The following is a 10,000-nucleotide window of genomic DNA, read 5'->3' as shown; positions in this document are numbered from 1 at the left end:
GCGAATACTGGTGATTTTTTTTTTTTTTTTTTTTTTTTTTTTTTTGTATTTTCACCTCACCAGACTAGAAGATTCTCGCGGCTTCCTGACAACGAGGTTTTCCCTATCTGCCAAAATACTAGGTGATTATCGACTTATAGTTCATTTGCTGATATGATCCTCACTCTATATAACTCTCTGTTTCATCTCCTTTTGAAATATTGCATTCAAGCATGGTGATCAGCTCGAAGCATGAAAACAAAATCTGAGCCCACCGCACCGCTGCCCACGCCTGTGTGTACACTGTACTGTACATGCCGCTCTGTGATGCACAAGAGAGAGCTGTATCCTGGAGGGAAGGAGGAGGGATACCCAATGGGGGGAACCCAATCCCTGATATGTTCGTGGCAGAAACTGGAGAGGGCAGCACCGTCAACGCACAGCTCGAAGCATGTACACAAAACCCGAGCCCATCACAATGCTGGCCACGCCTGTGTTCGTACATACATGCTGCTCTGTGATGCCTCTCGCCTCTGTTGCTGTGTGGGGCAAGAAAAGCCGTACACTCCCATGGGCTCAGCTGTATTTATTCCTCTGGGATGCCAGACGGTAGGATTTTTTTTTTTTTTTTTTTTGTGTGGGGGGGATATTTTGGTCATTAGCAGAAAATACAAGTGTCTTGAAGCAAGTAATTACTGAGCTGATGCTGCCAGCCACTACTATTGCTTGATGAATAAGATACCGTGGTGTGTGTAATATTGCATATAACAGGAACGTCTTACATGGCAAGATATCTAGCATGTTCAAATAATTTCAAGTAAAATGTGGTGTGAAATACGAGTTAAAATGTGTTTGCGGCCTTGTGACCTCGTCATTACAACTATTACTTGTTCTTGTCAAGATGCCCAAACGAAAGTGTAAATTCACTGCAGAGATGCAGAACAAACTCCCGTGCTTCAAAAAAGGCAGGGATGAGTGGGAAGCCGAGTGTTTGGTGTGTAAACCAGGAACATTTGTCTCACTGGCCCATAAAGGCATTAATGACTTACAGTCACATGTGAGCTCTGAGAAACATAAGAGAGCAGTGCAAGAAGAGGGTTCATCAATGAAGATGACACATTATTTTGTTAAACCAGGAAGTGAAGCTGAAGATGTTAGTGCTGCAGAAGCTGCTTATGCATTTCACACTGTCAAACATCACAGTAGTTTCTTATCCATGGATTGTTCATCTGTTTTGCTGAAAAAAAAAAAAAAAACTTTTCCTGATTGAGGTGGCAAGAAAGTTTTCTAGTGCTTGAACAAAGACAGCAGCTATTATAAAAGCTGTGCTTGCACCTCATTCTGTTGATGTTGCCTTAAAAAGCCTAAAAGAAAATGAAGTAGTATACTGTGGAATTGCTACAGATGGTAGTAATCACGATGCATTAAAGCTGTTTCCTGTAATTATTCAGTACTTTGACTGGAAAAATGGTGGTTTACAGTCAGAACTGATTGAGTTTAAGAACACCCCAAATGAGACTGCAGACACTATTGCCAAATATGTGAAAGAAACCCTAGATAAACATGGGCTTACTAAAAAGTGTGTGGCATTTACAGGTGACAACTGCAATACAATGTTTGGAGGATTCGAACGTAACGAAGAAGGGAATAATGTGTTTGCAAATCTGAAGATGTTGGAAAAGTCATTGATTGGAGTAGGTTGCCCAGCACATATTCTGAATAACTGTGTTCATCATGGAACAGAAATAATGGATATTGATATTGAAAATATTATCAATAAGATTTATCAGCATTTTCATATCTACACAGTTCGCTCTGAAAAACTAAAGGAGTATTGTGAATTTGCTGAGGTTGAGTACAGGAAGCTTCTCTCTCATAGTAAGAGTCGTTGGCTGTCACTATTTCCTGGCATCACAAGGCTGATAGAGATGTTTCCTGCTCTTAAGTCCTTTCTTTCACAAGAGCAACCACCAACAGTAATAAAAAAATTCTTTGAAAATGAAATGAGTGAGATTTACCTCTGGCACATGCACTCTTTAATGGCTGTATTTCACACACACGTTCAAACAATTGAAAAGGAAAGTAACTCTGTTGTAGAAGTGCTGACAAATTTGGAGTCTGTGTGTAAAGTACTTGCACAAAGAAAGAACCAGCATTTCATGTCTTTAAAAGTTAAAGGACTAATTACTCAGAAGCGCACAGAAGGAAAAGAAGAAGAGTGTAACAGGTTCTGTGTTGAAGTAGTTAACCTGTACAACAGATGCTCAGAGTACTTAGCTAAGTGGATGAAACCACTGGAAGAGTTCTCTTGTTTCAAGTGGATGGTCTTGAGTGAAATGCCAAACTGGACTGATGTGGAACCTTGTGTTGTATACTTGATAGACAAGGGAATAGAGCTTGATGATGTAAAGTGCTTTGACCAAGTTTGTAACTTGAGGCAGTTTGTAGAAAGGAACAAGAATGATGAAGACTTCAGTAAATTACCAGCACATAAAAAATGGACCAGATACTTTGAAGCATCAAAGAATATTGAATGCCACTCAGAACTGCTCAGAATTGCACAATTCTTTTTTGCTGTAACATCCCACAATGCTAATGTGGAGCGAGTCTTTTCGCTGATGCAAAGTCAGCGGACGAAGGAAAGGAACAAGCTGAGTGTTGATACAATGAAAGGTATTCTGACTGTACAGTACAACTACCGAGAGACCTCTTGCGTTGACTTCCTCAACTTTTTAAAGTCCAACAAGGAACTACTTAAAAATATAAGATCTACAGAAAAATATGTATCGGCACATCAAGCAACACACGCAGTGGTTGAAGAAGAGTTAGAAGACACCAACTAAGCTAAGTGGAAAAACGGAATTCAAGATTATCAGCCATATGCAAAGGTAAATAAGTTGAGTTTCTTTTAATTAATTTACATGTTTTCCAGTATCATATCAGGACCATAATCAGGTGTTAGTGAAGGTGTCCGGAATTTTGATAGTTCATATATGGCAACCCTAGTGTACCCCAACATAGCCCATGAGTGGGTAAAACTATTTCTGGGCATCTGTCTGGCTGCAAATTCTTTTCCCTTACTGGTTCTTGAAATATGAATATGAACCAAGTTTTCATTATTTATTTATCTTATAGAAAATATTTTCATTATACTTTCAGAATTTAAGTAAGAATTTAAAAACTTAAATATGATTCCAGGTGATTGCAGTGGCTCCAAGTCTTGGGAAAACCATGTGTGGAGCACAAGCAGTCTGTCCACACTGAAAATTTTGAGCTCAAGCATACCAGCAGCACAACACATCTGCTGAACAATGCAGCTCCAATTCCTGCAGATAAACGAACTTCAGGCACATACCACAGAGCATTTCTGTGACTACACAACTGTGTTATAACTGGTAATGTTTAATTTAGTTGTGGTAAATGTGGTTAAATGACATTCATGATGAAATAGTTTTTAAACAACAGATCCTAAATATTGATTAATAACATTCACAACCTTATTGAAGCCTATATACTGTATGTACTATATTACATTATATGATGAGCTTTCATTTCAGTATATACATATTTGCTAGCAGATACCATTCAGCAATCTCATAAGAACATAAGAAAATAAGGGAATGTGCAAGAAGCCGTCAGGGCTACACATAGCAGTCCCTGTATGAAACATATCTACCTATTTCTACCTATCATCCCCATCCATAAATCTGTCTAATCTTCTTTTCAAGCTCTCTGTTGACTCTGCACAAACAACCTAATTACAGAGCCTACTCCCGTCATCTACCGTTCTGTTTGAGAACCACTTCCTTCCTCTCTTTTAATCTAACTTGATCAAGCTTGAATTAAAAACAGAGGTGGGAAGAAATCATGTGGTTATTTTTTCTCCAAAAAATACATAAATAAATAAAAATAAATAATAATATGAATATAAATATGAATATCAATATAAATATGAATAAATAAAATATAATAAACCAACTTCTGCCTCCACTACTAACAAATCCTATCTTCTTTCACCATTTGTCCATACACAATCATACATTTCTTTATATACTAATATTTCACAATATTTATAACTTAATTTTGTGCAATCCTTGCTTTCCAGTTACCAAAATGCTTCTTTTTACAGACTGAATTGTGGTAAAGTGGCTTACAGCAGGAAAGGAAACACAACCGGCACATCTGAGTCAAGCATGTTAACCGATGTGATGAGCAATGTGAACAAGTATTTTAAGATGTTTTTGGCAAGGAAAAGATGTGGTGGGAATAATGACTGTATATAAGGTTTATAATTACTGTTAATCACTTACTTGAAGAGGACAGTTGTTGTGGGTATGGGAAAAGGGTAAGATGGCAGAGGTGAGATAGAAAGAGAAAAGTTGTTAACCTATTCTGTTACTAACAGAGGTAATAGCATTACTCAAGAAAATAAATGCATATACTAGTATGCTAATAATGACACAAAGTTATGCTAATATATTCCATATTTCCATATTTACAGGGACACCATCCACACCACCCAAGACAGTCCAGCAATCTGGAAGGAGGACCAGCACAATACCACAGCAATTGATGCAAAGAGCAGCAGATTTCCTGCCTCCCAGGATGTTGTAATTTTTCACTGGACATCAATGATATGCTTTGATTAGTGTGACAGTGGAGGACGAGGAGGAAGAGGAGGAGGCAGCTTGCTGTAGCAGTATATTATCACAGTCCTAAAAGGATTACATTAAGCGCTGCATTTCTCATTGAGAAACATTTTGTTAGCAGGAGCAACAAACTCTGGCAGTCCTGTAAAGGAAGTTACTTTAAGGCAATATATCTCATGTAATGAGTATCATCAAAGATTTGTTTAATTTTTACCAGGTTTCTGATTCCATTATTGGAGGCAAGGATACTAGTGAACATGACAAAAGTTTGAAACTTGGAGACCATGCATTTTTGTTTGTGATTAAAGAACTGAGAAATGGAAATTTTTTAGGTTATTCCTTTTATCTGGGAAAGACTGATATTATGCAGTGTGAGAATGATGACATGTTCATGAGGCTTAAGACATTGATACTTAAGTAACTGCACTTTTTTTTTCTTCCTCTGACCAAGAGGGAATACAATGTTCTTCTCTTGGAACCTTGACATGTTTGCCGTCAATGGTAAATGGATCCATTTCTCGGATGATTCACCGAAGCTTTTGAAGAGACTCGGTAACACTATTGTGAAGGAGAAAAGTAAAGTACATACAGGGTAATGTAATTAAATGATGAACGTTTAATTTTCAATGATCATCAGCTTAAAAATATGAGACTTGCTCCTAACTGGTAAATTCAACATGTGTAGGATTTTCAAGTAATGAACAGAATAGACACACATTCCATGGTAGGCTTACTGCCACAAGAAGCTGTCCTTATTGCAGTATAGGCATGTATATCAGGTGCATAGATCCTTTTCATTATTGAAATAGTTTAGTTACTCTTCATTTTGATGATGTTTATTGCTAAATCCTGTAAAATTTGCAAGGAATGCAAGAACACCATGGAAACTGTGCCATTCACACACTGTAACAAGACAGCACTTCAGGTGCTGTGGCACAACTGGTCTTTGTTCAGTTCCCTTACCTTAGTTATTAATTAGATGAACCATACTTCCTTGACAAGACCACACTTCCTTGACAAGATTAAGACTTGGATTACCCACTGACTTCAGTTCCTAACTCTAAATTTGAAGATACAGTGATGGCATCAGACTACTTCTACCTCATAATCTTTTCCATGTAACTGATTGTGCCTGAAGAAGATTTTTGAGCCTCATGAATGTCAAATGACAAGGATATTTTGTCAGATACCAGCCATCAGTTAGACAGCAGCAGTGAGGCAGATTAGATTTATGATTTTACGTGGCCTTTTCACTTCCCAATGAGGAAAAAAAGTGTATTTTCTTTACCAGTCATAAGTTTGTGTTGCCTTTGCAAGTGTTTCAACAACTAACCAAAAGCTTTAGTTTAATGAAACTTCGAGTATTTTATATCCTTAAATAGGAAATGGGAAGAAATAAACATGAAAAGTTGAATAGTAAATTTGCATACAGTACACAGATATGCCCACAAAATTTCTTTCTAGTTGTTTTTGTTTTTTTCACTGTATTCTTGCAAAAATTCTGCTCTTGTCCTACTGTCTCACTGCATGTCCCATGTCCAAGCTCAGGATGCTGTATTTTATCCTGCATATAATGTTTCATCAGGTTTGTGCTCTTTTGTACAGCATATGCAAAAAATATTTAAATTCTGCATGTTTACTTTGTGGTGACATAAATGCTTCTCTTCTCTGAAAGTTTCTTTGGCTAGCTACATGTTATTAACAATATATCTTTAGCTGCCATATGCCCACTGTATATCCTTACTTTAGTGTTGTTGTTGTTGTTGTTGTTATTGTTGTTGTTGTTGTTATTGTTGTTGTTTTGTTGTTGTTGTTGTTGTTGTTGTTGTATGCAGTTCTGAGTTGCCATGTCATTTGTTCTGATATGGAAGTCTTTGTGTTCTCTGTTAGGTGGTGTAGCCTTGCTATGTTGACTCTGTTACCTCCTGATGTACATTCAAAAAGTCAATATGGGTAGATATTAAGGAAGGATCACAGTCAGCAGTACTGGGAGTAGTGTACAGTCCACCAAACAGTACAAAGGAAATTAACACCTCACTGTGGCAGGAAATAAATAGAGCAGGAAGGTACAGTCTGTTATGTGTGATAGGAGATTTTAATTTTAGGAATATCAACTGGAGCCTGATGGTGGGTAACAAGGAATCAGAGGAATTTCTTAAGGTAACTCAGAATAATTTTTTAAAACAGGTAGTCGTTGAACCCACAAGGGGGAACAATATTATACTAACAGGAAGAAAGCAGTCATGCAGATAGAGGTTGGAAGGCAGCTAGGTAACAGTGACCATTAGGAAATTAGGTACAAATTAAAATGGGAAGAAACTTTTAGAAGCAAAAACACTATTAAAATACCTGACTTTAGGAGAGGAGTTGACTGGCAACAGATGCAGAGTGAGGTCAGGTCTGGGTCAGAGTTGAGAGATAAGGCAGGATGAGAGAGGTGAGGTGAGGTATGAGGGTGCAGGACAAGAGGAGGGAAGATGTGTCCAGAAGGGGCTGAGGAGAGAGAGAGAGCGAGAGGGTGAGATAGATGTGAGTATGTTGGAGGGTCAGGTCATACTGAAATGGGAGAAATGAGGTCGAGGTGAGTAGATGAGGGAGTAGAGAGGATGGAAGGGGCCAAAATGAGGGAATTAGGTGAAGTAAATGTAAATGAGTTGTATAAATATTTTGTAGACAAACTGCATATAGGACAGTTAGCAAACATCCCATATAAAGCAATAAGATCACAAAAAAAATTACCCTAAATGGATGACTACTAGGTTAAAACATTATACAGGATGGAAGAGAAGTATATATAAGAGATTAAGGGTAGGTGAAGAGGTTTCAGGACCACAATGTAATGAATTACTTATAAGTCAGGAGGTTACCAAGGGCAATTATGAATTAAAGGTAGCCAGCCAGGTGAAGACAGACACCAGGGGATTTTATCAGGTATACAGGACGAAGAATAAAGATACTATAGGTCCACTAGAGGCAGCACATGGGCTGCTGGTTAGTTCTGGGGAGAAGATATTAAAATTCTGAATGAGTATTTTTTGACTGTCTTCACCCAGGAAAACATGCAGGATATGCCAAATTGTGAACAGATGTTTAAAGCAGATGAGAATGAGAAGCTGATAGATATTTTCATAACTAAGGAGATAGTGGAACAGAAGATAGATAAGCTAAAAAGTTCAAGACACCAGGACCAGATGAAATATGTGCCAGAGTACTTAAGGAATGCAAAGAGGTTATTAGAGAGCCATTAGTCTCTGGCTTTAGGAAATCACTTGAGTCAGGTGAGGTACCAGTAATGTGGAGGCAGGCTAATGTAGTACCCATCTTTAAGAAAGGAGTTAAAACTTTACCATCTAATTATAGACCTGTCAGCTTAACTTCAGTTGTGGGTAAAATATTGGAGTCAATAATAGCGAGGAACATAAAGGAGTATTTAGACAAACATAACTTGATAAATCAGTCACAGCACAGCTTCATGAAGGAGAAGTCTTGCCCGACGAACTTGTTAAGTTTTTACAGTAAAGTGTACAAGGCAGTAGATAATGGTGATAGTTATGACAGCTTATATCTGAACTTTAGTAAAGCTTTTGACAAGGTACCCCACCAGAGGCTCCTAAGAAAGGTTAGGGCACACAGGATAGATAGGAAGGTGTTAGGCTGGATAAGGTCATGGCTAAGCGACAGGTGACAAAGAGTTGTAATAAATGGCTCTAAATCCAAGTGAGGTCATGTAATTAGTGGGATGCCACAGGGATCAGTATTAGGGCCACTGTTGTTTTTAATATATATCAATGACTTGGATAGTGGAATTAGTAGTGATCTTAGTAAATTTGCAGGCAAAGATTGGTAGATTAATTATGTCAGAATCAGATGCCATCTACTTGCAGGCAGATTTAGATAGGATGAATGAATGGATGGACAGATGGCAAATGCAGTTTATCAACAAATACAAAGTACTTAGCATAGGTAGAGGAAACCCACACAGTAGGTATACAATAAACAACGAAACTCTGGTAGGTTCAGGGTACGAAAAATATTTAGGAGTTATAGTTAGCTCTGAATTCCGTCTAGGAAAGCAATGCAGAGGCCAGAAACAGGGAAAATAGAATATTTGGATTAATTTTTAGGAGTGTTAAAAGTAGAAAGCCTGAAGTTATTAAATTAAAGTTATATTTGGCGCTGGTCAGACCTCATCTAGACTACACTGTGCAGTTCTGGTCCCCACATTACAGGAAAGATATAGGTCTATTAGAATCAGTACAGAGGAGAATGACTAAAAGGATACAGGGGATGAAGAGTATTCCTTACGATGCAAGATTAAAGTTGTTAAATTTACATTCTTTTAGAGAGACGTGGGTTAAGAGGGGACCTGATAGAAGTCTTTAAGTGGTATAAGGGTTATAACAAGGGGGATGTAAGCAAAATTCTTAGGATCAGCAACCAGGATAGAACAAGAAATAATGGGTTCAAGCTTCAAAAATTTTGGTTTAAGAAAGAGATAGGAAGAAATTGGTTCCCAAATAGAGTGGTAAATGAGTGGAAAAGACTCAGTAATCATGTTGTTAGTGCTAAGACATTAGGGAGCTTTAAGAGAAGATTAGACAGGTTTATGGATGAGGATGATAGGTGGAAATAGGTACATTTCATACAGGGACTGCCACGTGTAAGCCTGATCACTTCTTGCAGCTTTCCTTATTTCTTATGTTCTTAATATTGCAATGTCTCTTGGTGTTGCTGTATATTATATATGTATGCTATAGGATAGTGATGACTTTTGTGTGATTTCTTAATGCAACTAACCATGTGTTCTGTCTTGTAAGGCATTAGTGTTTGATAAACACCTTGATGTTGCCAAATGTCTGTGCAGGTGTGGGGAAAAAAAAAATGCCTCTTATGAATGCTGCTGTCTTTCATAGTAACACCTTGGTTTTATTTTCTGCCCTGTGTTACACATCTAGTGTGTCTTGTACTGTTTTTCATGCTTTATACGCAGCACATACTTGCTAAAATTTCAGAATACCTGCTGTTATGCTACTAATATAAATAAAACATTAATAGTATATCCTCAAGTTATTTGTTATTCACCTATTACAACTACTAAAAATAAAAAAAAAAAAAAATTATTTTTGAGAGCATTCACATGTGGCCTACAGTACCTTGCAGCTGTCAATCAATATCTTGATCTGAAAGGTTCTGGATAAAAGAATTTAATACATTCTGTTCATTATAAATTATGCTTAAAGTTGGGGCTTGAATTTTCGATGTTTGGACGTAAATAACACGAAGTTAACTACTTAGGGAAGAAATACGTAATAAAAAAGAGAATAAGATGTGTTACAAAAATAAAAGCTGCAACACAAGAAACTCTCAGCAGC

General features: G+C 37.4%; 2 long non-coding RNA genes across 2 annotated transcripts in view; one reads left to right on the top strand and one right to left on the bottom strand.

The window, feature by feature from the left end:
• The window catches only part of LOC135115771 (uncharacterized), a 24,802-nt gene that overhangs the window by 13,653 nt on the left and 1,149 nt on the right, over window positions 1–10,000 (bottom strand). The window lies entirely within an intron of this gene.
• On the top strand, window positions 1,739–4,313 carry LOC135115770 (uncharacterized). Its single transcript, XR_010276051.1, has 3 exons — window positions 1,739–2,867; window positions 3,178–3,374; window positions 4,109–4,313. It is a non-coding gene; the product is annotated as an uncharacterized LOC135115770 (long non-coding RNA).

The sequence above is a fragment of the Scylla paramamosain genome, chromosome 29, assembly GCF_035594125.1.
Source record: "Scylla paramamosain isolate STU-SP2022 chromosome 29, ASM3559412v1, whole genome shotgun sequence".
NCBI lineage: Eukaryota > Metazoa > Arthropoda > Malacostraca > Decapoda > Portunidae > Scylla > Scylla paramamosain.
The sequence above is the reverse complement of the archived record's forward strand: the minus strand, read 5'-3'. Positions and strand labels throughout refer to the sequence as shown.